Source organism: Styela clava, chromosome 15 (genome assembly GCF_964204865.1).
Source record: "Styela clava chromosome 15, kaStyClav1.hap1.2, whole genome shotgun sequence".
Taxonomy (NCBI): domain Eukaryota; kingdom Metazoa; phylum Chordata; class Ascidiacea; order Stolidobranchia; family Styelidae; genus Styela; species Styela clava.
Genome location: NC_135264.1, coordinates 7492973 through 7511868, shown reverse-complemented (window position 1 = coordinate 7511868; position 18896 = coordinate 7492973). Strand labels below are relative to the sequence as shown.

Sequence of the window (18896 nt, the reverse complement as noted above, 5' to 3'; positions counted from 1 at the left end):
CAGTTGTTAGAAATTAGAGAAAAAACGAATGGAACGGCGACGAAGAAAAAGCCTACGACACTCGGTATTCCCAGCCGGTCACCCATGCAAGTACTAACCGAGCCCGACATTGCTTAACTTCCGAGATCGAACGAGATCGGGTGCATTCAACGTGGTATGGTTGTAGGCAATAAAGTAGTAGTCTATTGGGCTATTTGTATTTCGCAGTTGTTAGAAAACAGAGCAAACTCGAATGAAACGGCGACGAAAAGCCTACGACAATCAGTATTCCCAGCCGGTCACCCATGCAAGTACTACCCGAGCCCGACATTGCTTAACTTCCGAGATCGAACGAGATCGAGTGCATTCAACGTGGTATGGTTGTAGGCAATAAAGTAGCAGTCTATTCGGCTATTTGTATTTTGCAGTTGTTAGAAAACAGAGCAAAATCGAATGAAACGGCGACGAAAAGCCTACGACACTCGGTATTCCCAGCCGGTCACCCATGCAAGTACTAACCAAGCCCGACATTGCTTAACTTCCGAGATCGAACAAGATCGGGTGCATTCAACGTGGTATGGTTGTAGGCGATAAAGTAGTAGTCTATTCGGCTATTTGTATTTCGCAGTTGTTAGAAAACACAGCAAAATCGAATGAAACGACGACGAAAAGCTTACGACACTCGTTATTCCCAGCCGGTCATCCATGCAAGTACTAACCGAACCCGACATTATATAACTTCCGAGATCGACGAGATCTGGTGCATTCAACGTGGTATGGTTGTAGGCGATAAAGTAGTAGTCTATTCGGCTATTTGTATTTCGCAATTGTGAGAAAACAGAGCAAAATCGAATGAAACGGCGACGAAAAGCCTACGACACTCGGTATTCCCAGCCGGTCACCCATGCAAGTACTAACCGAGCCCGACATTGCTTAACTTCCGAGATCGGGTGCATTCAACGTGGTATGGTTGTAGGCGATAAAGTAGTAGTCTATTCGGCTATTTGTATTTCGCAGTTGTTGGAAAACAGAGCAAAATCGAATGAAACGGCGACGAAAAGCTTACGACACTCGGTATTCCCAGCCGGTCACCCATGCAAGTACTAACCGAGCCCGACATTGCTTAACTTCCGAGTTCGAACGAGATCGGGTGCATTCAACGTGGTATGATTGTAGGCGATAAAGTAGTAGTCTATTCGGCTATTTGTATTTCGCAGTTGTTGGAAAACAGAGCAAAATCGAATGAAACGGCGACGAAAAGCCTACGACACTCGGTATTCCCAGCCGGTCACCCATGCAAGTACTAACCGAGCCCGACATTGCTTAACTTCCGAGATCGAACGAGATCGGGTGCATTCAACGTGGTATGGTTGTAGGCGATAAAGTGGAAGTCTATTCGGCTATTTGTATTTCGCAGTTGTTGGAAAACAGAGCAAAATCGAATGAAGCGGCGACGAAAAGCCTACGACACTCGGTATTCCCAGCCGGTCACCCATGCAAGTACTAATCGAGCCCGACATTGCTTAACTTCCGAGATCGAACGTGATCGGGTGCATTCAACGTGGTATGGTTGTAGTCGATAAAGTATTAGTCTGTTCTGCTATTTGTATTTTGCAGTTGTTAGAAAACAGAGAAAAAACGAATGGAACGGCGACGAAAAAAAAGCCTACGACACTCGGTATTCCTAGCCGGCCACCCATGCAAGTACTAACCGAGCCCGACATTGCTTAACTTTCGAGATCGAACGAGATCGGGTGCATTCAACGTGGTATGGTTGTAGGCAATAAAGTAGTAGTCTATTCGGCTATTTGTATTTCGCAGTTGTTAGAAAACAGAGCAAAATCGAATGAAACGGCGACGAAAAGCCTACGACACTCGGTATTCCCAGCCGGTCACCCATGCAAGTACTAACCGAGCACGACATTGCTTAACTTCCGAGATCGAACGAGATCGGGTGCATTCACCGTGGTATGGTTGTAGGCGATAAAATGGTAGTATATTCGGCTATTTGTATTTCGCAGTAGTTAGAAAACAGAGCAAAATCGAATGAAACGGCGACGAAAAGCCTACGACACTCGGTATTCCCAGCCGGTCACCCATGCAAGTACTAACCAAGCCCGACATTGCTTAACTTCCGAGATCAAACAAGATCGGGTGCATTCAACGTGGTATGGTTGTAGGCGATAAAGTAGTAGTCTATTCGGCTATTTGTATTTCGCAGTTGTTAGAAAACACAGCAAAATCGAATGAAACGACGAAAAGCTTACGACACTCGGTATTCCCAGCCGGTCACCCATGCAAGTACTAACCGAACCCGACATTGCTTAACTTCCGAGATCGACGAGATCGGGTGCATTCAACGTGGTATGGTTGTAGGCGATAAAGTAGTAGTCTATTCGGCTATTTGTATTTCGCAATTGTTAGAAAACAGAGCAAAATCGAATGAAACGACGACGAAAAGCTTACGACACTCGGTATTCCCAGCCGGTCACCCATGCAAGTACTAAACGAACCCGACATTGCTTAACTTCCGAGATCGACGAGATCGGGTGCATTCACCGTGGTATGGTTGTAGGCGATAAAGTAGTAGTCTATTCGGCTATTTGTATTTCGCAGTTGTTGGAAAACAGAGCAAAATCGAATGAAGCGGCGACGAAAAGCCTACGACACTCGGTATTCCCAGCCGGTCACCCATGCAAGTACTAACCGAGCCCGACATTGCTTAACTTCCGAGATCGGGTGCATTCAACGTGGTATGGTTGTAGGCGATAAAGTAGTAGTCTATTCGGCTATTTGTATTTCGCAGTTGTTAGAAAACACAGCAAAATCGAATGAAACAACGACGAAAAGCTTACGACACTCGGTATTCCCAGCCGGTCACCCATGCAAGTACTAACCGAACCCGACATTGCTTAACTTCCGAGATCGACGAGATCGGGTGCATTCAACGTGGTATGGTTGTAGGCGATAAAGTAGTAGTCTATTCGGCTATTTGTATTTCGCAATTGTAAGAAAACAGAGCAAAATCGAATGAAACGACGACGAAAAGCTTACGACACTCGGTATTCCCAGCCGGTCACCCATGCAAGTACTAACCGAACCCGACATTGCATAACTTCCGAGATCGACGAGATCGGGTGCATTCAACGTGGTATGGTTGTAGGCGATAAAGTAGTAGTCTATTCGGCTATTTGTATTTCGCAGTTGTTGGAAAGCAGAGCAAAATCGAACGAAACGGCGACGAAAAGCCTACGACACTCGATATTCCCAGCCGGTCACCCATGCAAGTACTAACCGAGCCCGACATTGCTTAACTTCCGACATCGAACGAGATCGGGTGCATTCAACGTGGTATGGTTTTAGGCGATAAAGTAGTAGTCTATTCGGCTATTTGTATTTCGCAGTTGTTGGAAAACAGAGCAAAATCGAATGAAACGGCGACGAAAAGCCTACGACACTCGGTATTCCCAGCCGGTCACCCATGCAAGTACTAACCGAGCCCGACATTGCTTAACTTCCGAGATCGGGTGCATTCAACGTGGTATGGTTGTAGGCGGTAAAGCAGTAGTTTATTCGGCTATTTTTATTTCGCAGTTGTTGGAAAACAGAGCAAAATCGAATGAAACGGCGACGAAAAGCCTTCGACACTCGGTATTCCCAGCCGGTCACCCATGCAAGTACTAACCGAGCCCGACATTGCTTAACTTCCGAGATCGAACGAGATCGGGTGCATTCAACGTGGTATGGTTGTAGGCGATAAAGTAGTAGTCTATTCGGCTATTTGTATTTCGCAGTTGTTGGAAAACAGAGCAAAATCGAACGAAACGGCGACGAAAAGCCTACGACACTCGGTATTCCCAGCCGGTCACCCATGCAAGTACTAACCGAGCCCGACATTGCTTAACTTCCGAGATCGAACGAGATCGGGTGCATTCAACGTGGTATGGTTGTAGGCGATAAAGTAGTAGTCTATTCGGCTATTTGTATTTCGCAGTTGTTGGAAAACAGAGCAAAATCGAATGAAACGGCGACGAAAAGCCTACGATACGACACTCGGTATTCCCAGCCGGTCACCCATGCAAGTACTAACCGAGCCCGACATTGCTTAACTTCCGAGATCGAACGAGATCGGGTGCATTCAACGTGGTATGGTTGTAGGCGATAAAGTAGTAGTCTATTCGGCTATTTGTATTTCGCAGTTGTTGGAAAACAGAGCAAAATCGAATGAAACGGCGACGAAAAGCCTACGACACTCGGTATTCCCAGCCGGTCACCCATGCAAGTACTAACCGAGCCCGACATTGCTTAACTTCCGAGATCGAACGAGATCGGGTGCATTCAACGTGGTATGGTTGTAGGCGATAAAGTAGTAGTCTATTCGGCTATTTGTATTTCGCAGTTGTTGGAAAACAGAGCAAAATCGAATGAAACGGCGACGAAAAGCCTACGACACTCGGTATTCCCAGCCGGTCACCCATGCAAGTACTAACCGAGCCCGACATTGCTTAACTTCCGAGATCGAACGAGATCGGGTGCATTCAACGTGGTATGGTTGTAGGCGATAAAGTAGTAGTCTATTCGGCTATTTGTATTTCGCAGTTGTTGGAAAACAGAGCAAAATCGAATGAAACGGCGACGAAAAGCCTACGACACTCGGTATTCCCAGCCGGTCACCCATGCAAGTACTAACCGAGCCCGACATTGCTTAACTTCCGAGATCGAACGATAACGGGTGCATTCAACGTGGTATGGTTGTATGCGATAAAGTAGTAGTGTATTCGGCTATTTGTATTTCGCAGTTGTTGGAAAACAGAGCAAAATCGAATGAAACGGCGACAAAAAGCCTACGACACTCGGTATTCCCAGCCGGTCACCCATGCAAGTACTAACCGAGCCCGACATTGCTAAACTTCCGAGATCGGGTGCATTCAACGTGGTATGGTTGTAGGCGATAAAGTAGTAGTCTATTCGGCTATTTGTATTTCGCAGTTGTTAGAAAACACAGCAAAATCGAATGAAACAACGACGAAAAGCTTACGACACTCGGTATTCCCAGCCGGTCACCCATGCAAGTACTAACCGAACCCGACATTGCTTAACTTCCGAGATCGACGAGATCGGGTGCATTCAACGTGGTATGGTTGTAGGCGATAAAGTAGTAGTCTATTCGGCTATTTGTATTTCGCAATTGTTAGAAAACAGAGCAAAATCGAATGAAACGACGACGAAAAGCCTACGACACTCGGTATTCCCAGCCGGTCACCCATGCAAGTACTAACCGAGCCCGACATTGCTTAACTTCCGAGATCGAACGAGATCGGGTGCATTCAACGTGGTATGGTTGTAGGCGATAAAGTAGTAGTCTATTCGGCTATTTGTATTTCGCAGTTGTTGGAAAACAGAGCAAAATCGAATGAAACGGCGACGAAAAGCCTACGACACTCGGTATTCCCAGCCGGTCACCCATGCAAGTACTAACCGAGCCCGACATTGCTTAACTTCCGAGATCGGGTGCATTCAACGTGGTAAGGTTGTAGGCGGTAAAGCAGTAGTTTTTTCGGCTATTTGTATTTCGCAGTTGTTGGAAAACAGAGCAAAATCGAATGAAACGGCGACGAAAAGCCTACGACACTCGGTATTCCCAGCCGGTCACCCATGCAAGTACTAACCGAGCCCGACATTGCTTAACTTCCGAGATCGGGTGCATTCAACGTGGTATGGTTGTAGGCGATAAAGTAGTAGTCTATTCGGCTATTTGTATTTCGCAGTTGTTAGAAAACACAGCAAAATCGAATGAAACAACGACGAAAAGCTTACGACACTCGGTATTCCCAGCCGGTCACCCATGCAAGTACTAACCGAACCCGACATTGCTTAACTTCCGAGATCGACGAGATCGGGTGCATTCAACGTGGTATGGTTGTAGGCGATAAAGTAGTAGTCTATTCGGCTATTTGTATTTCGCAGTTGTTGGAAAACAGAGCAAAATCGAATGAAACGGCGACGAAAAGCCTACGACACTCGGTATTCCCAGCCGGTCACCCATGCAAGTACTAACCGAGCCCGACATTGCTTAACTTCCGAGATCGAACGAGATCGGGTGCATTCAACGTGGTATGGTTGTAGGCGATAAAGTAGTAGTCTATTCGGCTATTTGTATTTCGCAGTTGTTGGAAAACAGAGCAAAATCGAATGAAACGGCGACGAAAAGCCTACGACACTCGGTATTCCCAGCCGTTCACCCACGCAAGTACTAACCGAGCCCAACATTGCTTAACTTCCGAGATCGAACGAGATCGGGTGCATTCAACGTGGTATGATTGTAGGCGATAAAGTAGTAGTCTATTCGGCTATTTGTATTTCGCAGTTGTTGGAAAACAGAGCAAAATCGAATGAAACGGCGACGAAAAGCCTACGACACTCGGTATTCCCAGCCGGTCACCCATGCAAGTACTAACCGAGCCCGACATTGCTTAACTTCCGAGATCGAACGATAACGGGTGCATTCAACGTGGTATGGTTGTATGCGATAAAGTAGTAGTGTATTCGGCTATTTGTATTTCGCAGTTGTTGGAAAACAGAGCAAAATCGAATGAAACGGCGACAAAAAGCCTACGACACTCGGTATTCCCAGCCGGTCACCCATGCAAGTACTAACCGAGCCCGACATTGCTTAACTTCCGAGATCGGGTGCATTCAACGTGGTATGGTTGTAGGCGATAAAGTAGTAGTCTATTCGGCTATTTGTATTTCGCAGTTGTTAGAAAACACAGCAAAATCGAATGAAACAACGACGAAAAGCTTACGACACTCGGTATTCCCAGCCGGTCACCCATGCAAGTACTAACCGAACCCGACATTGCTTAACTTCCGAGATCGACGAGATCGGGTGCATTCAACGTGGTATGGTTGTAGGCGATAAAGTAGTAGTCTATTCGGCTATTTGTATTTCGCAATTGTTAGAAAACAGAGCAAAATCGAATGAAACGACGACGAAAAGCTTACGACACTCGGTATTCCCAGCCGGTCACCCATGCAAGTACTAACCGAACCCGACATTGCTTAACTTCCGAGATCGACGAGATCGGGTGCATTCAACGTGGTATGGTTGTAGGCGATAAAGTAGTAGTCTATTCGGCTATTTGTATTTCGCAGTTGTTGGAAAGCAGAGCAAAATCGAACGAAACGGCGACGAAAAGCCTACGACACTCGGTATTCCCAGCCGGTCACCCATGCAAGTACTAACCGAGCCCGACATTGCTTAACTTCCGAGATCGAACGAGATCGGGTGCATTCAACGTGGTATGGTTGTAGGCGATAAAGTAGTAGTCTATTCGGCTATTTGTATTTCGCAGTTGTTGGAAAACAGAGCAAAATCGAATGAAACGGCGACAAAAAGCCTACGACACTCGGTATTCCCAGCCGGTCACCCATGCAAGTACTAACCGAGCCCGACATTGCTTAACTTCCGAGATCGGGTGCATTCAACGTGGTATGGTTGTAGGCGGTAAAGCAGTAGTTTATTCGGCTATTTGTATTTCGCAGTTGTTGGAAAACAGAGCAAAATCGAATAAAACGGCGACGAAAAGCCTACGACACTCGGTATTCCCAGCCGGTCACCCATGCAAGTACTAACCGAGCCCGACATTGCTTAACTTCCGAGATCGGGTGCATTCAACGTGGTATGGTTGTAGGCGATAAAGTAGTAGTCTATTCGGCTATTTGTATTTCGCAGTTGTTAGAAAACACAGCAAAATCGAATGAAACAACGACGAAAAGCTTACGACACTCGGTATTCCCAGCCGGTCACCCATGCAAGTACTAACGGAACCCGACATTGCTTAACTTCCGAGATCGACGAGATCGGGTGCATTCAACGTGGTATGGTTGTAGGCGATAAAGTAGTAGTCTATTCGGCTATTTGTATTTCGCAGTTGTTGGAAAGCAGAGCAAAATCGAACGAAACGTCGACGAAAAGCCTACGACACTCGGTATTCCCAGCCGGTCACCCATGCAAGTACTAACCGAGCCCGACATTGCTTAACTTTCGAGATCGAACGAGATCGGGTGCATTCAACGTGGTATGGTTGTAGGCGATAAAGTAGTAGTCTATTCGGCTATTTGTATTTCGCAGTTGTTGGAAAACAGAGCAAAATCGAATGAAACGGCGACGAAAAGCCTACGACACTCGGTATTCCCAGCCGGTCACCCATGCAAGTACTAACCGAGCCCGACATTGCTTAACTTCCGAGATCGGGTGCATTCAACGTGGTATGGTTGTAGGCGGTAAAGCAGTAGTTTATTCGGCTATTTGTATTTCGCAGTTGTTGGAAAACAGAGCAAAATCGAATGAAACGGCGACGAAAAGCCTACGACACTCGGTATTCCCAGCCGGTCACCCATGCAAGTACTAACCGAGCCCGACATTGCTTAACTTCCGAGATCGAACGAGATCGGGTGCATTCAACGTGGTATGGTTGTAGGCGATTAAACAGTAGTCTATTCGGCTATTTGTATTTTGCAGTTGTTGGAAAACAGAGCAAAATCGAATGAAACGGCGACGAAAAGCCTACGACACTCGGTATTCCCAGCCGGTCACCCATGCAAGTACTAACCGAGCCCGACATTGCTTAACTTCCGAGATCGAACGAGATCGGGTGCATTCAACGTGGTATGGTTGTAGGCGATAAAGTAGTAGTCTATTCGGCTATTTGTATTTCGCAGTTGTTGGAAAACAGAGCAAAATCGAATGAAACGGCGACGAAAAGCCTACGACACTCGGTATTCCCAGCCGGTCACCCATGCAAGTACTAACCGAGCCCGACATTGCTTAACTTCCGAGATCGAACGAGATCGGGTGCATTCAACGTGGTATGGTTGTAGGCGATAAAGTAGTAGTCTATTCGGCTATTTGTATTTCGCAGTTGTTGGAAAACAGAGCAAAATCGAATGAAACGGCGACGAAAAGCCTACGACACTCGGTATTCCCAGCCGGTCACCCATGCAAGTACTAACCGAGCCCGACATTGCTTAACTTCCGAGATCGAACGAGATCGGGTGCATTCAACGTGGTATGGTTGTAGGCGATAAAGTAGTAGTCTATTCGGCTATTTGTATTTCGCAGTTGTTGGAAAACAGAGCAAAATCGAATGAAACGGCGACGAAAAGCCTACGACACTCGGTATTCCCAGCCGGTCACCCACGCAAGTACTAACCGAGCCCGACATTGCTTAACTTCCGAGATCGAACGAGATCGGGTGCATTCAACGTGGTATGGTTGTAGGCGATAAAGTAGTAGTCTATTCGGCTATTTGTATTTCGCAGTTGTTGGAAAACAGAGCAAAATCGAATGAAACGGCGACGAAAAGCCTACGACACTCGGTATTCCCAGCCGGTCACCCATGCAAGTACTAACCGAGCCCGACATTGCTTAACTTCCGAGATCGAACGAGATCGGGTGCATTCAACGTGGTATGGTTGTAGGCGATAAAGTAGTAGTCTATTCGGCTATTTGTATTTCGCAGTTGTTGGAAAACAGAGCAAAATCGAATGAAACGGCGACAAAAAGCCTACGACAATCGGTATTCCCAGCCGGTCACCCATGCAAGTACTAACCGAGCCCGACATTGCTTAACTTCCGAGATCGAACGAGATCGGGTGCATTCAACGTGGTATGGTTGTAGGCGATAAAGTAGTAGTCTATTCGGCTATTTGTATTTTGCAGTTGTTGGAAAACAGAGCAAAATCGAATGAAACGGCGACGAAAAGCCTACGACACTCGGTATTCCCAGCCGGTCACCCATGCAAGTACTAACCGAGCCCGACATTGCTTAACTTCCGAGATCGAACGAGATCGGGTGCATTCAACGTGGTATGGTTGTAGGCGATAAAGTAGTAGTCTATTCGGCTATTTGTATTTTGCAGTTGTTGGAAAACAGAGCAAAATCGAATGAAACGGCGACGAAAAGCCTACGACACTCGGTATTCCCAGCCGGTCACCCATGCAAGTACTAACCGAGCCCGACATTGCTTAACTTCCGAGATCGAACGAGATCGGGTGCATTCGACGTGGTATGGTTGTAGGCGATAAAGTAGTAGTCTATTCGGCTATTTGTATTTCGCAGTTGTTGGAAAACAGAGCAAAATCGAATGAAACGGCGACGAAAAGCCTACGACACTCGGTATTCCCAGCCGGTCACCCATGCAAGTACTAACCGAGCCCGACATTGCTTACCTTCCGAGATCGAACGAGATCGGGTGCATTCAACGTGGTATGGTTGTAGGCGATAAAGTAGTAGTCTATTCGGCTATTTGTATTTCGCAGTTGTTGGAAAACAGAGCAAAATCGAATGAAACGGCGACGAAAAGCCTACGACACTCGGTATTCCCAGCCGGTCACCCATGCAAGTACTAACCGAGCCTGACATTGCTTAACTTCCGAGATCGAACGATAACGGGTGCATTCAACGTGGTATGGTTGTAGGCGATAAAGTAGTAGTCTATTCGGCTATTTGTATTTCGCAGTTGTTGGAAAACAGAGCAAAATCGAATGAAACGGCGACAAAAAGCCTACGACACTCGGTATTCCCAACCGGTCACCCATGCAAGTACTAACCGAGCCCGACATTGCTTAACTTCCGAGATTGAGTGCATTCAACGTGGTATGGTTGTAGGCGATAAAGTAGTAGTCTATTCGGCTATTTGTATTTCGCAGTTGTTGGAAAACAGAGCAAAATCGAATGAAACGGCGACGAAAAGCCTAAGACACTCGGTATTCCCAGCAGGTCACCCATGCAAGTACTAACCGAGCCCGACATTGCTTAACTTCCGAGATCGAACGAGATCGGGTGCATTCAACGTGGAATGGTTGTAGGCGATAAAGTGGTAGTCTATTCGGCTATTTGTATTTCGCAGTTGTTGGAAAACAGAGCAAAATCGAATGAAACGGCGACGAAAAGCCTACGACACTCGGTATTCCCAGCCGGTCACCCATGCAAGTACTAACTGAGCCCGACATTGCTTAACTTCCGAGATCAAACGATAACGGGTGCATTCAACGTGGTATGGTTGTAGGCGATAAAGTAGTAGTGTATTCGGCTATTTGTATTTCGCAGTTGTTGGAAAACAGAGCAAAATCGAGTGAAACGGCGACAAAAAGCCTACGACACTCGGTATTCCCAGCCGGTCACCCATGCAAGTACTAACCGAGCCCGACATTGCTTAACTTCCGAGATCGAACGAGATCGGGTGCATTCAACGTGGTATGGTTGTAGGCGATAAAGTAGTACTCTATTCGGCTATTTGTATTTCGCAGTTGTTGGAAAACAGAGCAAAATCGAATGAAACGGCGACGAAAAGCCTACGACACTCGGTATTCCCAGCCGGTCACCCATGCAAGTACTAACCGAGCCCGACATTGCTTAACTTCCGAGATCGAACGAGATCGGGTGCATTCAACGTGGTATGGTTGTAGGCGATAAAGTAGTAGTCTATCCGGCTATTTGTATTTTGCAGTTGTTGGAAAACAGAGCAAAATCGAATGAAACGGCGACGAAAAGCCTACGACACTCGGTATTCCCAGCCGGTCACCCATGCAAGTACTAACCGAGCCCGACATTGCTTAACTTCCGAGATCGAACGAGATCGGGTGCATTCAATGTGGTATGGTTGTAGGCGATAAAGTAGTAGTCTATTCGGCTATTTGTATTTCGCAGTTGTTGGAAAACAGAGCAAAATCGAATGAAACGGCGACGAAAAGCCTACGACACTCGGTATTCCCAGCCGGTCACCCATGCAAGTACTAACCGAGCCCGACATTGCTTAACTTCCGAGATCGAACGAGATCGGGTGCATTCAACGTGGTATGGTTGTAGGCGATAAAGTAGTAGTCTATTCGGCTATTTGTATTTTGCAGTTGTTGGAAAACAGAGCAAAATCGAATGAAGCGGCGACGAAAAGCCTACGACACTCGGTATTCCCAGCCGGTCACCCATGCAAGTACTAACCGAGCCCGACATTGCTTAACTTCCGAGATCGAACGAGATCGGGTGCATTCAACGTGGTATGGTTGTAGTCGATAAAGTAGTAGTCTGTTCTGCTATTTGTATTTTGCTGTTGTTAGAAAACAGAGAAAAAACGAATGGAACGGCGACGAAAAAAAAGCCTACGACACTCGGTATTCCCGGCCGGTCACCCATGCAAGTACTAACCGAGCCCGACATTGCTTAACTTCCGAGATCGAACGAGATCGGGTGCATTCAACGTGGTATGGTTGTAGGCAATAAAGTAGTAGTCTATTCGGCTATTTGTATTTCGCAGTTGTTGGAAAACAGAGCAAAATCGAATGAAACGGCGACGAAAAGCCTACGACACTCGGTATTCCCAGCCGGTCACCCATGCAAGTACTAACCGAGCCCGACATTGCTTAACTTCCGAGATCGAACGAGATCGGGTGCATTCAACGTGGTATGGTTGTAGGCGACAAAGTAGTAGTCTATTCGGCTATTTGTATTTCGCAGTTGTTGGAAAACAGAGCAAAATCGAATGAAGCGGCGACGAAAAGCCTACGACACTCGGTATTCCCAGCCGGTCACCCATGCAAGTACTAACCGAGCCTGACATTGCTTAACTTCCGAGATCGAACGATAACGGGTGCATTCAACGTGGTATGGTTGTAGGCGATAAAGTAGTAGTCTATTCGGCTATTTGTATTTCGCAGTTGTTGGAAAACAGAGCAAAATCGAATGAAACGGCGACAAAAAGCCTACAACACTCGGTATTCCCAGCCGGTCACCCATGCAAGTACTAACCGAGCCCGACATTGCTTAGCTTCCGAGATCGAGTGCATTCAACGTGGTATGGTTGTAGGCGATAAAGTAGTAGTCTATTCGGCTATTTGTATTTCGCAGTTGTTGAAAAACAGAGCAAAATCGAATGAAACGGCGACGAAAAGCCTACGACACTCGGTATTCCCAGCAGGTCACCCATGCAAGTACTAACCGAGCCTGACATTGCTTAACTTCCGAGATCGAACGAGATCGGGTGCATTCAACGTGGTATGGTTGTAGGCGATAAAGTAGTAGTCTATTCGGTTATTTGTATTTCGCAGTTGTTGGAAAACAGAGCAAAATCGAATGAAACGGCGACACGACATTCGGTATTCCCAGCCGGTCACCCATGCAAGTACTAACCGAGCCCGACATTGCTTAACTTCCGAGATCGAACGATAACGGGTGCATTCAACGTGGTATGGTTGTAGGCGATAAAGTAGTAGTGTATTCGGCTATTTGTATTTCGCAGTTGTTGGAAAACAGAGCAAAATCGAGTGAAACGGCGACAAAAAGCCTACGACACTCGGTATTCCCAGCCGGTCACCAATGCAAGTACTAACCGAGCCCGACATTGCTTAACTTCCGAGATCGAACGAGATCGGGTGCATTCAACGTGGTATGGTTGTAGGCGATAAAGTAGTAGTCTATTCGGCTATTTGTATTTCGCAGTTGTTGGAAAACAGAGAAAAATCGAATGAAACGGCGACGAAAAGCCTACGACACTCGGTATTCCCAGCCGGTCACCCATGCAAGTACTAACCGAGCCCGACATTGCTTAACTTCCGAGATCGAACGAGATCGGGTGCATTCAACGTGGTATGGTTGTAGGCGATAAAGTAGTAGTCTATTCGGCTATTTGTATTTTGCAGTTGTTGGAAAACAGAGCAAAATCGAATGAAACGGCGAGGAAAAGCCTACGACACTCGGTATTCCCAGCCGGTCACCCATGCAAGTACTAACCGAGCCCGACATTGCTTAACTTCCGAGATCGAACGAGATCGGGTGCATTCAACGTGGTATGGTTGTAGGCGATAAAGTAGTAGTCTATTCGGCTATTTGTATTTTGCAGTTGTTGGAAAACAGAGCAAAATCGAATGAAGCGGCGACGAAAAGCCTACGACACTCGGTATTCCCAGCCGGTCACCCATGCAAGTACTAACCAAGCCCGACATTGCTTAACTTCCGAGATCGAACGAGATCGGGTGCATTCAACGTGGTATGGTTGTAGACGATAAAAGTAGTAGTCTGTTCTGCTATTTGTATTTTGCAGTTGTTAGAAAACAGAGAAAAAACGAATGGAACGGCGACGAAAAAAAAGCCTACGACACTCGGTATTCCCAGCCGGTCACCCATGCAAGTACTAACCGAGCCCGACTTTGCTTAACTTCCGAGATCGAACGAGATCGGGTGCATTCAACGTGGTATGGTTGTAGGCAATAAAGTAGTAGTCTATTCGGCTATTTGTATTTCGCAGTTGTTGGAAAACAGAGCAAAATCGAATGAAACGGCGACGAAAAGCCTACGACACTCGGTATTCCCAGCCGGTCACCCATGCAAGTACTAACCGAGCCCGACATTGCTTAACTTCCGAGATCGAACGAGATCGGGTGCATTCAACGTGGTATGGTTGTAGGCGATAAAGTAGTAGTGTATTCGGCTATTTGTATTTTGCAGTTGTTGGAAAACAGAGCAAAATCGAATGAAGCGGCGACGAAAAGCCTACGACACTCGGTATTCCCAGCCGGTCACCCATGCAAGTACTAACCGAGCCCGACATTGCTTAACTTCCGAGATCGAACGAGATCGGGTGCATTCGACGTGGTATGGTTGTAGGCAATAAAGTAGTAGTCTATTCGGCTATTTGTATTTCGCAGTTTTTGGAAAACAGAGCAAAATCGAATGAAACGGCGACGAAAAGCCTACGACACTCGGTATTCCCAGCCGGTCACCCATGCAAGTACTAACCGAGCCCGACATTGCTTAACTTCCGAGATCGAACGAGATCGGGTGCATTCAACGTGGTATGGTTGTAGGCGATAAAGTAGTAGTCTATTCGGCTATTTGTATTTCGCAGTTGTTGGAAAACAGAGCAAAATCGAATGAAACGGCGACGAAAAGCCTACGACACTCGGTATTCCCAGCCGGTCACCCATGCAAGTACTAACCGAGCCTGACATTGCTTAACTTCCAAGATCGAAAGATAACGGGTGCATTCAACGTGGTATGGTTGTAGGCGATAAAGTAGTAGTCTATTCGGCTATTTGTATTTCGCAGTTGTTGGAAAACAGAGCAAAATCGAATGAAACGGCGACAAAAAGCCTACGACACTCGGTATTCCCAGCCGGTCACCCATGCAAGTACTAACCGAGCCCGACATTGCTTAACTTCCGAGATCGAGTGCATTCAACGTGGTATGGTTGTAAGCGATAAAGTAGTAGTCTATTCGGCTATTTGTATTTCGCAGTTGTTGGAAAACAGAGCAAAATCGAATGAAACGGCGACGAAAAGCCTACGACACTCGGTATTCCCAGCAGGTCACCCATGCAAGTACTAACCGAGCCCGACATTGCTTAACTTCCGAGATCGAACGAGATCGGGTGCATTCAACGTGGTATGGTTGTAGGCGATAAAGTAGTAGTCTATTCGGCTATTTGTATTTCACAGTTGTTGGAAAACAGAGCAAAATCGAATGAAACGGCGACGAAAAGCCTACGACACTCGGTATTCCCAGCCGGTCACCCATGCAAGTACTAACCGAGCCCGACATTGCTTAACTTCCGAGATCGAACGAGATCGGGTGCATTCAACGTGGTATGGTTGTAGGCGATAAAGTAGTAGTCTATTCGGCTATTTGTATTTCGCAGTTGTTGGAAAACAGAGCAAAATCGAATGAAACGGCGACGAAAAGACACGACACTCGGTATTCCCAGCCGGTCACCCATGCAAGTACTAACCGAGCCCGACATTGCTTAACTTCAGAGATCGAACGAGATCGGGTGCATTCAACGTGGTATGGTTGTAGGCGATAAAGTAGTAGTCTATTCGGCTATTTGTATTTTGCAGTTGTTGGAAAACAGAGCAAAATCGAATGAAACGGCGACGAAAAGCCTACGACACTCGGTATTCCCAGCCGGTCACCCATGCAAGTACTAACCAATCCCGACATTGCTTAAATTCCGAGATCGAACGAGATCGGGTGCATTCAACGTGGTATGATTGTAGGCGATAAAGTAGTAGTCTATTCGGCTATTTGTATTTCGCAGTTGTTGGAAAACAGAGCAAAATCGAATGGAACGGCGACGAAAAGCCAACGACACTCGGTATTCCCAGCCGGTCACCCATGCAAGTACTAACCGAGCCTGACATTGCTTAACTTCCAAGATCGAAAGATAACGGGTGCATTCAACGTGGTATGGTTGTAGGCGATAAAGTAGTAGTCTATTCGGCTATTTGTATTTCGCAGTTGTTGGAAAACAGAGCAAAATCGAATGAAACGGCGACAAAAAGCCTACGACACTCGGTATTCCCAGCCGGTCACCCATGCAAGTGCTAACCGAGCCCGACATTGCTTAACTTCCGAGATCGAACGAGATCGGGTGCATTCAACGTGGTATGGTTGTAGGCGGTAAAGTAGTAGTCTATTCGGCTATTTGTATTTCGCAGTTGTTGGAAAACAGAGCAAAATCGAATGAAACGGCGACGAAAAGCCTACGACACTCGGTATTCCCAGCCGGTCACCCATGCAAGTACTAACCGAGCCCGACATTGCTTAACTTCCGAGATCGAACGAGATCGGGTGCATTCAACGTGGTATGGTTGTAGGCGATAAAGTAGTAGTCTATCCGTCTATTTGTATTTCGCAGTTGTTGGAAAACAGAGCAAAATCGAATGAAACGGCGACGAAAAGCCTACGACACTCGGTATTCCCAGCCGGTCACCCATGCAAGTACTAACCGAGCCCGACATTGCTTAACTTCCGAGATCGAACGAGATCGGGTGCATTCAATGTGGTATGGTTGTAGGCAATAAAGTAGTAGTCTATTCGGCTATTTGTATTTCGCAGTTGTTGGAAAACAGAGCAAAATCGAATGAAACGGCGACGAAAAGCCTACGACACTCGGTATTCCCAGCCGGTCACCCATGCAAGTACTAACCGAGCCCGACATTGCTTAACTTCCGAGATCGAACGAGATCGGGTGCATTCAACGTGGTATGGTTGTAGGCGATAAAGTAGTAGTCTATTCGGCTATTTGTATTTTGCAGTTGTTGGAAAACAGAGCAAAATCGAATGAAACGGCGACGAAAAGCCTACGACACTCGGTATTCCCAGCCGGTCACCCATGCAAGTACTAACCGAGCCCGACATTGCTTAACTTCCGAGATCGAACGAGATCGGGTGCATTCAATGTGGTATGGTTGTAGGCAATAAAGTAGTAGTCTATTCGGCTATTTGTATTTCGCAGTTGTTGGAAAACAGAGCAAAATCGAATGAAACGGCGACGAAAAGCCTACGACACTCGGTATTCCCAGCCGGTCACCCATGCAAGTACTAACCGAGCCCGACATTGCTTAACTTCCGAGATCGAACGAGATCGGGTGCATTCAACGTGGTATGGTTGTAGGCGATAAAGTAGTAGTCTATTCGGCTATTTGTATTTTGCAGTTGTTGGAAAACAGAGCAAAATCGAATGAAGCGGCGACGAAAAGCCTACGACACTCGGTATTCCCAGCCGGTCACCCATGCAAGTACTAACCGAGCCCGACATTGCTTAACTTCCGAGATCGAACGAGATCGGGTGCATTCAACGTGGTATGGTTGTAGGCAATAAAGTAGTAGTCTATTCGGCTATTTGTATTTCGCAGTTGTTGGAAAACAGAGCAAAATCGAATGAAACGGCGACGAAAAGCCTACGACACTCGGTATTCCCAGCCGGTCACCCATGCAAGTACTAACCGAGCCCGACATTGCTTAACTTCCGAGATCGAACGAGATCGGGTGCATTCAACGTGGTATGGTTGTAGGCGACAAAGTAGTAGTCTATTCGGCTATTTGTATTTCGCAGTTGTTGGAAAACAGAGCAAAATCGAATGAAGCGGCGACGAAAAGCCTACGACACTCGGTATTCCCAGCCGGTCACCCATGCAAGTACTAACCGAGCCTGACATTGCTTAACTTCCGAGATCGAACGATAACGGGTGCATTCAACGTGGTATGGTTGTAGGCGATAAAGTAGTAGTCTATTCGGCTATTTGTATTTCGCAGTTGTTGGAAAACAGAGCAAAATCGAATGAAACGGCGACAAAAAGCCTACAACACTCGGTATTCCCAGCCGGTCACCCATGCAAGTACTAACCGAGCCCGACATTGCTTAGCTTCCGAGATCGAGTGCATTCAACGTGGTATGGTTGTAGGCGATAAAGTAGTAGTCTATTCGGCTATTTGTATTTCGCAGTTGTTGAAAAACAGAGCAAAATCGAATGAAACGGCGACGAAAAGCCTACGACACTCGGTATTCCCAGCCGGTCACCCATGCAAGTACTAACCGAGCCCGACATTGCTTAACTTCCGAGATCGAACGAGATCGGGTGCATTCAATGTGGTATGGTTGTAGGCAATAAAGTAGTAGTCTATTCGGCTATTTGTATTTCGCAGTTGTTGGAAAACAGAGCAAAATCGAATGAAACGGCGACGAAAAGCCTACGACACTCGGTATTCCCAGCCGGTCACCCATGCAAGTACTAACCGAGCCCGACATTGCTTAACTTCCGAGATCGAACGAGATCGGGTGCATTCAACGTGGTATGGTTGTAGGCGATAAAGTAGTAGTCTATTCGGCTATTTGTATTTTGCAGTTGTTGGAAAACAGAGCAAAATCGAATGAAACGGCGACGAAAAGCCTACGACACTCGGTATTCCCAGCCGGTCACCCATGCAAGTACTAACCGAGCCCGACATTGCTTAACTTCCGAGATCGAACGAGATCGGGTGCATTCAATGTGGTATGGTTGTAGGCAATAAAGTAGTAGTCTATTCGGCTATTTGTATTTCGCAGTTGTTGGAAAACAGAGCAAAATCGAATGAAACGG

General features: G+C 46.7%; 56 non-coding genes and 39 pseudogenes across 56 annotated transcripts; all 95 read right to left on the bottom strand.

Moving 5' to 3' along the window:
• Positions 1-49: 49 nt before the first annotated feature.
• Positions 50-168, bottom strand: LOC144418333 (5S ribosomal RNA). The gene has a single exon (XR_013473446.1). It is a non-coding gene; the product is annotated as a 5S ribosomal RNA (ribosomal RNA).
• Positions 169-249: 81 nt separating this feature from the next.
• Positions 250-368, bottom strand: LOC144417642 (5S ribosomal RNA; annotated as a pseudogene).
• Positions 369-449: 81 nt separating this feature from the next.
• LOC144415522 (5S ribosomal RNA) lies at positions 450-568 on the bottom strand. Its single transcript, XR_013471413.1, has one exon. It is a non-coding gene; the product is annotated as a 5S ribosomal RNA (ribosomal RNA).
• An 81-nt stretch (positions 569-649) lies between these two features.
• On the bottom strand, positions 650-767 carry LOC144413103 (5S ribosomal RNA; annotated as a pseudogene).
• Positions 768-848: 81 nt separating this feature from the next.
• Positions 849-957, bottom strand: LOC144411973 (5S ribosomal RNA; annotated as a pseudogene).
• Positions 958-1038: 81 nt separating this feature from the next.
• Positions 1039-1157, bottom strand: LOC144415502 (5S ribosomal RNA). Its single transcript, XR_013471394.1, has one exon. It is a non-coding gene; the product is annotated as a 5S ribosomal RNA (ribosomal RNA).
• Positions 1158-1238: 81 nt separating this feature from the next.
• LOC144418322 (5S ribosomal RNA) lies at positions 1239-1357 on the bottom strand. Its single transcript, XR_013473444.1, has one exon. It is a non-coding gene; the product is annotated as a 5S ribosomal RNA (ribosomal RNA).
• Positions 1358-1438: 81 nt separating this feature from the next.
• On the bottom strand, positions 1439-1557 carry LOC144416269 (5S ribosomal RNA). Its single transcript, XR_013472162.1, has one exon. It is a non-coding gene; the product is annotated as a 5S ribosomal RNA (ribosomal RNA).
• Positions 1558-1642: 85 nt separating this feature from the next.
• LOC144417304 (5S ribosomal RNA) lies at positions 1643-1761 on the bottom strand. Its single transcript, XR_013473198.1, has one exon. It is a non-coding gene; the product is annotated as a 5S ribosomal RNA (ribosomal RNA).
• An 81-nt stretch (positions 1762-1842) lies between these two features.
• LOC144417524 (5S ribosomal RNA) lies at positions 1843-1961 on the bottom strand (annotated as a pseudogene).
• Positions 1962-2042: 81 nt separating this feature from the next.
• Positions 2043-2161, bottom strand: LOC144415869 (5S ribosomal RNA). Its single transcript, XR_013471763.1, has one exon. It is a non-coding gene; the product is annotated as a 5S ribosomal RNA (ribosomal RNA).
• A 78-nt stretch (positions 2162-2239) lies between these two features.
• On the bottom strand, positions 2240-2357 carry LOC144418128 (5S ribosomal RNA; annotated as a pseudogene).
• An 81-nt stretch (positions 2358-2438) lies between these two features.
• Positions 2439-2556, bottom strand: LOC144412464 (5S ribosomal RNA; annotated as a pseudogene).
• An 81-nt stretch (positions 2557-2637) lies between these two features.
• On the bottom strand, positions 2638-2746 carry LOC144411972 (5S ribosomal RNA; annotated as a pseudogene).
• Positions 2747-2827: 81 nt separating this feature from the next.
• Positions 2828-2945, bottom strand: LOC144418127 (5S ribosomal RNA; annotated as a pseudogene).
• Positions 2946-3026: 81 nt separating this feature from the next.
• On the bottom strand, positions 3027-3144 carry LOC144412293 (5S ribosomal RNA; annotated as a pseudogene).
• An 81-nt stretch (positions 3145-3225) lies between these two features.
• LOC144418166 (5S ribosomal RNA) lies at positions 3226-3344 on the bottom strand (annotated as a pseudogene).
• Positions 3345-3425: 81 nt separating this feature from the next.
• LOC144411970 (5S ribosomal RNA) lies at positions 3426-3534 on the bottom strand (annotated as a pseudogene).
• An 81-nt stretch (positions 3535-3615) lies between these two features.
• LOC144416034 (5S ribosomal RNA) lies at positions 3616-3734 on the bottom strand. Its single transcript, XR_013471928.1, has one exon. It is a non-coding gene; the product is annotated as a 5S ribosomal RNA (ribosomal RNA).
• An 81-nt stretch (positions 3735-3815) lies between these two features.
• Positions 3816-3934, bottom strand: LOC144418310 (5S ribosomal RNA). Its single transcript, XR_013473442.1, has one exon. It is a non-coding gene; the product is annotated as a 5S ribosomal RNA (ribosomal RNA).
• Positions 3935-4020: 86 nt separating this feature from the next.
• LOC144417988 (5S ribosomal RNA) lies at positions 4021-4139 on the bottom strand (annotated as a pseudogene).
• Positions 4140-4220: 81 nt separating this feature from the next.
• On the bottom strand, positions 4221-4339 carry LOC144418299 (5S ribosomal RNA). Its single transcript, XR_013473441.1, has one exon. It is a non-coding gene; the product is annotated as a 5S ribosomal RNA (ribosomal RNA).
• Positions 4340-4420: 81 nt separating this feature from the next.
• Positions 4421-4539, bottom strand: LOC144418288 (5S ribosomal RNA). The gene has a single exon (XR_013473440.1). It is a non-coding gene; the product is annotated as a 5S ribosomal RNA (ribosomal RNA).
• An 81-nt stretch (positions 4540-4620) lies between these two features.
• LOC144418363 (5S ribosomal RNA) lies at positions 4621-4739 on the bottom strand (annotated as a pseudogene).
• Positions 4740-4820: 81 nt separating this feature from the next.
• On the bottom strand, positions 4821-4929 carry LOC144412786 (5S ribosomal RNA; annotated as a pseudogene).
• An 81-nt stretch (positions 4930-5010) lies between these two features.
• LOC144418126 (5S ribosomal RNA) lies at positions 5011-5128 on the bottom strand (annotated as a pseudogene).
• Positions 5129-5209: 81 nt separating this feature from the next.
• LOC144418277 (5S ribosomal RNA) lies at positions 5210-5328 on the bottom strand. Its single transcript, XR_013473439.1, has one exon. It is a non-coding gene; the product is annotated as a 5S ribosomal RNA (ribosomal RNA).
• Positions 5329-5409: 81 nt separating this feature from the next.
• LOC144412478 (5S ribosomal RNA) lies at positions 5410-5518 on the bottom strand (annotated as a pseudogene).
• An 81-nt stretch (positions 5519-5599) lies between these two features.
• LOC144411969 (5S ribosomal RNA) lies at positions 5600-5708 on the bottom strand (annotated as a pseudogene).
• An 81-nt stretch (positions 5709-5789) lies between these two features.
• On the bottom strand, positions 5790-5907 carry LOC144418125 (5S ribosomal RNA; annotated as a pseudogene).
• Positions 5908-5988: 81 nt separating this feature from the next.
• On the bottom strand, positions 5989-6107 carry LOC144418266 (5S ribosomal RNA). Its single transcript, XR_013473438.1, has one exon. It is a non-coding gene; the product is annotated as a 5S ribosomal RNA (ribosomal RNA).
• Positions 6108-6188: 81 nt separating this feature from the next.
• LOC144416888 (5S ribosomal RNA) lies at positions 6189-6307 on the bottom strand. The gene has a single exon (XR_013472781.1). It is a non-coding gene; the product is annotated as a 5S ribosomal RNA (ribosomal RNA).
• An 81-nt stretch (positions 6308-6388) lies between these two features.
• LOC144418362 (5S ribosomal RNA) lies at positions 6389-6507 on the bottom strand (annotated as a pseudogene).
• An 81-nt stretch (positions 6508-6588) lies between these two features.
• LOC144411968 (5S ribosomal RNA) lies at positions 6589-6697 on the bottom strand (annotated as a pseudogene).
• Positions 6698-6778: 81 nt separating this feature from the next.
• LOC144418124 (5S ribosomal RNA) lies at positions 6779-6896 on the bottom strand (annotated as a pseudogene).
• An 81-nt stretch (positions 6897-6977) lies between these two features.
• On the bottom strand, positions 6978-7095 carry LOC144418123 (5S ribosomal RNA; annotated as a pseudogene).
• Positions 7096-7176: 81 nt separating this feature from the next.
• Positions 7177-7295, bottom strand: LOC144418254 (5S ribosomal RNA). The gene has a single exon (XR_013473436.1). It is a non-coding gene; the product is annotated as a 5S ribosomal RNA (ribosomal RNA).
• An 81-nt stretch (positions 7296-7376) lies between these two features.
• On the bottom strand, positions 7377-7485 carry LOC144411967 (5S ribosomal RNA; annotated as a pseudogene).
• Positions 7486-7566: 81 nt separating this feature from the next.
• LOC144411966 (5S ribosomal RNA) lies at positions 7567-7675 on the bottom strand (annotated as a pseudogene).
• An 81-nt stretch (positions 7676-7756) lies between these two features.
• LOC144412539 (5S ribosomal RNA) lies at positions 7757-7874 on the bottom strand (annotated as a pseudogene).
• An 81-nt stretch (positions 7875-7955) lies between these two features.
• Positions 7956-8074, bottom strand: LOC144415372 (5S ribosomal RNA). The gene has a single exon (XR_013471264.1). It is a non-coding gene; the product is annotated as a 5S ribosomal RNA (ribosomal RNA).
• Positions 8075-8155: 81 nt separating this feature from the next.
• On the bottom strand, positions 8156-8264 carry LOC144411964 (5S ribosomal RNA; annotated as a pseudogene).
• An 81-nt stretch (positions 8265-8345) lies between these two features.
• Positions 8346-8464, bottom strand: LOC144418243 (5S ribosomal RNA). The gene has a single exon (XR_013473435.1). It is a non-coding gene; the product is annotated as a 5S ribosomal RNA (ribosomal RNA).
• An 81-nt stretch (positions 8465-8545) lies between these two features.
• LOC144418232 (5S ribosomal RNA) lies at positions 8546-8664 on the bottom strand. Its single transcript, XR_013473434.1, has one exon. It is a non-coding gene; the product is annotated as a 5S ribosomal RNA (ribosomal RNA).
• Positions 8665-8745: 81 nt separating this feature from the next.
• LOC144418221 (5S ribosomal RNA) lies at positions 8746-8864 on the bottom strand. Its single transcript, XR_013473433.1, has one exon. It is a non-coding gene; the product is annotated as a 5S ribosomal RNA (ribosomal RNA).
• Positions 8865-8945: 81 nt separating this feature from the next.
• LOC144418209 (5S ribosomal RNA) lies at positions 8946-9064 on the bottom strand. Its single transcript, XR_013473430.1, has one exon. It is a non-coding gene; the product is annotated as a 5S ribosomal RNA (ribosomal RNA).
• Positions 9065-9145: 81 nt separating this feature from the next.
• Positions 9146-9264, bottom strand: LOC144414435 (5S ribosomal RNA). The gene has a single exon (XR_013470325.1). It is a non-coding gene; the product is annotated as a 5S ribosomal RNA (ribosomal RNA).
• An 81-nt stretch (positions 9265-9345) lies between these two features.
• Positions 9346-9464, bottom strand: LOC144418197 (5S ribosomal RNA). Its single transcript, XR_013473429.1, has one exon. It is a non-coding gene; the product is annotated as a 5S ribosomal RNA (ribosomal RNA).
• An 81-nt stretch (positions 9465-9545) lies between these two features.
• Positions 9546-9664, bottom strand: LOC144416696 (5S ribosomal RNA). Its single transcript, XR_013472589.1, has one exon. It is a non-coding gene; the product is annotated as a 5S ribosomal RNA (ribosomal RNA).
• An 81-nt stretch (positions 9665-9745) lies between these two features.
• LOC144418186 (5S ribosomal RNA) lies at positions 9746-9864 on the bottom strand. Its single transcript, XR_013473428.1, has one exon. It is a non-coding gene; the product is annotated as a 5S ribosomal RNA (ribosomal RNA).
• Positions 9865-9945: 81 nt separating this feature from the next.
• Positions 9946-10064, bottom strand: LOC144415454 (5S ribosomal RNA). The gene has a single exon (XR_013471346.1). It is a non-coding gene; the product is annotated as a 5S ribosomal RNA (ribosomal RNA).
• Positions 10065-10145: 81 nt separating this feature from the next.
• On the bottom strand, positions 10146-10264 carry LOC144415505 (5S ribosomal RNA). Its single transcript, XR_013471396.1, has one exon. It is a non-coding gene; the product is annotated as a 5S ribosomal RNA (ribosomal RNA).
• An 81-nt stretch (positions 10265-10345) lies between these two features.
• On the bottom strand, positions 10346-10464 carry LOC144412031 (5S ribosomal RNA; annotated as a pseudogene).
• An 81-nt stretch (positions 10465-10545) lies between these two features.
• LOC144412988 (5S ribosomal RNA) lies at positions 10546-10654 on the bottom strand (annotated as a pseudogene).
• Positions 10655-10735: 81 nt separating this feature from the next.
• LOC144417126 (5S ribosomal RNA) lies at positions 10736-10854 on the bottom strand. Its single transcript, XR_013473019.1, has one exon. It is a non-coding gene; the product is annotated as a 5S ribosomal RNA (ribosomal RNA).
• An 81-nt stretch (positions 10855-10935) lies between these two features.
• Positions 10936-11054, bottom strand: LOC144412134 (5S ribosomal RNA; annotated as a pseudogene).
• Positions 11055-11135: 81 nt separating this feature from the next.
• Positions 11136-11254, bottom strand: LOC144418175 (5S ribosomal RNA). Its single transcript, XR_013473427.1, has one exon. It is a non-coding gene; the product is annotated as a 5S ribosomal RNA (ribosomal RNA).
• Positions 11255-11335: 81 nt separating this feature from the next.
• Positions 11336-11454, bottom strand: LOC144418164 (5S ribosomal RNA). The gene has a single exon (XR_013473426.1). It is a non-coding gene; the product is annotated as a 5S ribosomal RNA (ribosomal RNA).
• An 81-nt stretch (positions 11455-11535) lies between these two features.
• On the bottom strand, positions 11536-11654 carry LOC144412082 (5S ribosomal RNA). The gene has a single exon (XR_013469038.1). It is a non-coding gene; the product is annotated as a 5S ribosomal RNA (ribosomal RNA).
• An 81-nt stretch (positions 11655-11735) lies between these two features.
• Positions 11736-11854, bottom strand: LOC144418153 (5S ribosomal RNA). The gene has a single exon (XR_013473425.1). It is a non-coding gene; the product is annotated as a 5S ribosomal RNA (ribosomal RNA).
• Positions 11855-11935: 81 nt separating this feature from the next.
• On the bottom strand, positions 11936-12054 carry LOC144415233 (5S ribosomal RNA). Its single transcript, XR_013471125.1, has one exon. It is a non-coding gene; the product is annotated as a 5S ribosomal RNA (ribosomal RNA).
• Positions 12055-12139: 85 nt separating this feature from the next.
• On the bottom strand, positions 12140-12258 carry LOC144414616 (5S ribosomal RNA). The gene has a single exon (XR_013470505.1). It is a non-coding gene; the product is annotated as a 5S ribosomal RNA (ribosomal RNA).
• An 81-nt stretch (positions 12259-12339) lies between these two features.
• Positions 12340-12458, bottom strand: LOC144418141 (5S ribosomal RNA). Its single transcript, XR_013473423.1, has one exon. It is a non-coding gene; the product is annotated as a 5S ribosomal RNA (ribosomal RNA).
• An 81-nt stretch (positions 12459-12539) lies between these two features.
• Positions 12540-12658, bottom strand: LOC144412030 (5S ribosomal RNA; annotated as a pseudogene).
• An 81-nt stretch (positions 12659-12739) lies between these two features.
• On the bottom strand, positions 12740-12848 carry LOC144411919 (5S ribosomal RNA; annotated as a pseudogene).
• An 81-nt stretch (positions 12849-12929) lies between these two features.
• Positions 12930-13048, bottom strand: LOC144415752 (5S ribosomal RNA). The gene has a single exon (XR_013471645.1). It is a non-coding gene; the product is annotated as a 5S ribosomal RNA (ribosomal RNA).
• Positions 13049-13120: 72 nt separating this feature from the next.
• LOC144413086 (5S ribosomal RNA) lies at positions 13121-13239 on the bottom strand (annotated as a pseudogene).
• Positions 13240-13320: 81 nt separating this feature from the next.
• LOC144416794 (5S ribosomal RNA) lies at positions 13321-13439 on the bottom strand. The gene has a single exon (XR_013472687.1). It is a non-coding gene; the product is annotated as a 5S ribosomal RNA (ribosomal RNA).
• An 81-nt stretch (positions 13440-13520) lies between these two features.
• LOC144418130 (5S ribosomal RNA) lies at positions 13521-13639 on the bottom strand. Its single transcript, XR_013473422.1, has one exon. It is a non-coding gene; the product is annotated as a 5S ribosomal RNA (ribosomal RNA).
• Positions 13640-13720: 81 nt separating this feature from the next.
• Positions 13721-13839, bottom strand: LOC144418119 (5S ribosomal RNA). Its single transcript, XR_013473421.1, has one exon. It is a non-coding gene; the product is annotated as a 5S ribosomal RNA (ribosomal RNA).
• Positions 13840-13920: 81 nt separating this feature from the next.
• Positions 13921-14039, bottom strand: LOC144414519 (5S ribosomal RNA). Its single transcript, XR_013470409.1, has one exon. It is a non-coding gene; the product is annotated as a 5S ribosomal RNA (ribosomal RNA).
• An 86-nt stretch (positions 14040-14125) lies between these two features.
• LOC144414673 (5S ribosomal RNA) lies at positions 14126-14244 on the bottom strand. Its single transcript, XR_013470563.1, has one exon. It is a non-coding gene; the product is annotated as a 5S ribosomal RNA (ribosomal RNA).
• Positions 14245-14325: 81 nt separating this feature from the next.
• LOC144418108 (5S ribosomal RNA) lies at positions 14326-14444 on the bottom strand. The gene has a single exon (XR_013473420.1). It is a non-coding gene; the product is annotated as a 5S ribosomal RNA (ribosomal RNA).
• An 81-nt stretch (positions 14445-14525) lies between these two features.
• Positions 14526-14644, bottom strand: LOC144415453 (5S ribosomal RNA). Its single transcript, XR_013471345.1, has one exon. It is a non-coding gene; the product is annotated as a 5S ribosomal RNA (ribosomal RNA).
• Positions 14645-14725: 81 nt separating this feature from the next.
• Positions 14726-14844, bottom strand: LOC144418097 (5S ribosomal RNA). The gene has a single exon (XR_013473419.1). It is a non-coding gene; the product is annotated as a 5S ribosomal RNA (ribosomal RNA).
• An 81-nt stretch (positions 14845-14925) lies between these two features.
• Positions 14926-15044, bottom strand: LOC144412800 (5S ribosomal RNA; annotated as a pseudogene).
• Positions 15045-15125: 81 nt separating this feature from the next.
• Positions 15126-15234, bottom strand: LOC144412600 (5S ribosomal RNA; annotated as a pseudogene).
• Positions 15235-15315: 81 nt separating this feature from the next.
• Positions 15316-15434, bottom strand: LOC144414298 (5S ribosomal RNA). Its single transcript, XR_013470187.1, has one exon. It is a non-coding gene; the product is annotated as a 5S ribosomal RNA (ribosomal RNA).
• Positions 15435-15515: 81 nt separating this feature from the next.
• On the bottom strand, positions 15516-15634 carry LOC144418086 (5S ribosomal RNA). The gene has a single exon (XR_013473417.1). It is a non-coding gene; the product is annotated as a 5S ribosomal RNA (ribosomal RNA).
• An 80-nt stretch (positions 15635-15714) lies between these two features.
• LOC144412160 (5S ribosomal RNA) lies at positions 15715-15833 on the bottom strand (annotated as a pseudogene).
• An 81-nt stretch (positions 15834-15914) lies between these two features.
• On the bottom strand, positions 15915-16033 carry LOC144418020 (5S ribosomal RNA; annotated as a pseudogene).
• An 81-nt stretch (positions 16034-16114) lies between these two features.
• On the bottom strand, positions 16115-16233 carry LOC144412987 (5S ribosomal RNA; annotated as a pseudogene).
• An 81-nt stretch (positions 16234-16314) lies between these two features.
• On the bottom strand, positions 16315-16433 carry LOC144416743 (5S ribosomal RNA). The gene has a single exon (XR_013472636.1). It is a non-coding gene; the product is annotated as a 5S ribosomal RNA (ribosomal RNA).
• An 81-nt stretch (positions 16434-16514) lies between these two features.
• On the bottom strand, positions 16515-16633 carry LOC144418074 (5S ribosomal RNA). Its single transcript, XR_013473416.1, has one exon. It is a non-coding gene; the product is annotated as a 5S ribosomal RNA (ribosomal RNA).
• Positions 16634-16714: 81 nt separating this feature from the next.
• On the bottom strand, positions 16715-16833 carry LOC144411971 (5S ribosomal RNA). Its single transcript, XR_013469027.1, has one exon. It is a non-coding gene; the product is annotated as a 5S ribosomal RNA (ribosomal RNA).
• An 81-nt stretch (positions 16834-16914) lies between these two features.
• LOC144418063 (5S ribosomal RNA) lies at positions 16915-17033 on the bottom strand. The gene has a single exon (XR_013473415.1). It is a non-coding gene; the product is annotated as a 5S ribosomal RNA (ribosomal RNA).
• An 81-nt stretch (positions 17034-17114) lies between these two features.
• Positions 17115-17233, bottom strand: LOC144418372 (5S ribosomal RNA). The gene has a single exon (XR_013473451.1). It is a non-coding gene; the product is annotated as a 5S ribosomal RNA (ribosomal RNA).
• Positions 17234-17314: 81 nt separating this feature from the next.
• Positions 17315-17433, bottom strand: LOC144418052 (5S ribosomal RNA). The gene has a single exon (XR_013473414.1). It is a non-coding gene; the product is annotated as a 5S ribosomal RNA (ribosomal RNA).
• Positions 17434-17514: 81 nt separating this feature from the next.
• LOC144418041 (5S ribosomal RNA) lies at positions 17515-17633 on the bottom strand. The gene has a single exon (XR_013473413.1). It is a non-coding gene; the product is annotated as a 5S ribosomal RNA (ribosomal RNA).
• An 81-nt stretch (positions 17634-17714) lies between these two features.
• LOC144418029 (5S ribosomal RNA) lies at positions 17715-17833 on the bottom strand. The gene has a single exon (XR_013473411.1). It is a non-coding gene; the product is annotated as a 5S ribosomal RNA (ribosomal RNA).
• An 81-nt stretch (positions 17834-17914) lies between these two features.
• LOC144412029 (5S ribosomal RNA) lies at positions 17915-18033 on the bottom strand (annotated as a pseudogene).
• An 81-nt stretch (positions 18034-18114) lies between these two features.
• Positions 18115-18223, bottom strand: LOC144411918 (5S ribosomal RNA; annotated as a pseudogene).
• An 81-nt stretch (positions 18224-18304) lies between these two features.
• Positions 18305-18423, bottom strand: LOC144418260 (5S ribosomal RNA). Its single transcript, XR_013473437.1, has one exon. It is a non-coding gene; the product is annotated as a 5S ribosomal RNA (ribosomal RNA).
• An 81-nt stretch (positions 18424-18504) lies between these two features.
• Positions 18505-18623, bottom strand: LOC144418018 (5S ribosomal RNA). Its single transcript, XR_013473410.1, has one exon. It is a non-coding gene; the product is annotated as a 5S ribosomal RNA (ribosomal RNA).
• Positions 18624-18704: 81 nt separating this feature from the next.
• LOC144418147 (5S ribosomal RNA) lies at positions 18705-18823 on the bottom strand. Its single transcript, XR_013473424.1, has one exon. It is a non-coding gene; the product is annotated as a 5S ribosomal RNA (ribosomal RNA).
• Positions 18824-18896: the final 73 nt, after the last annotated feature.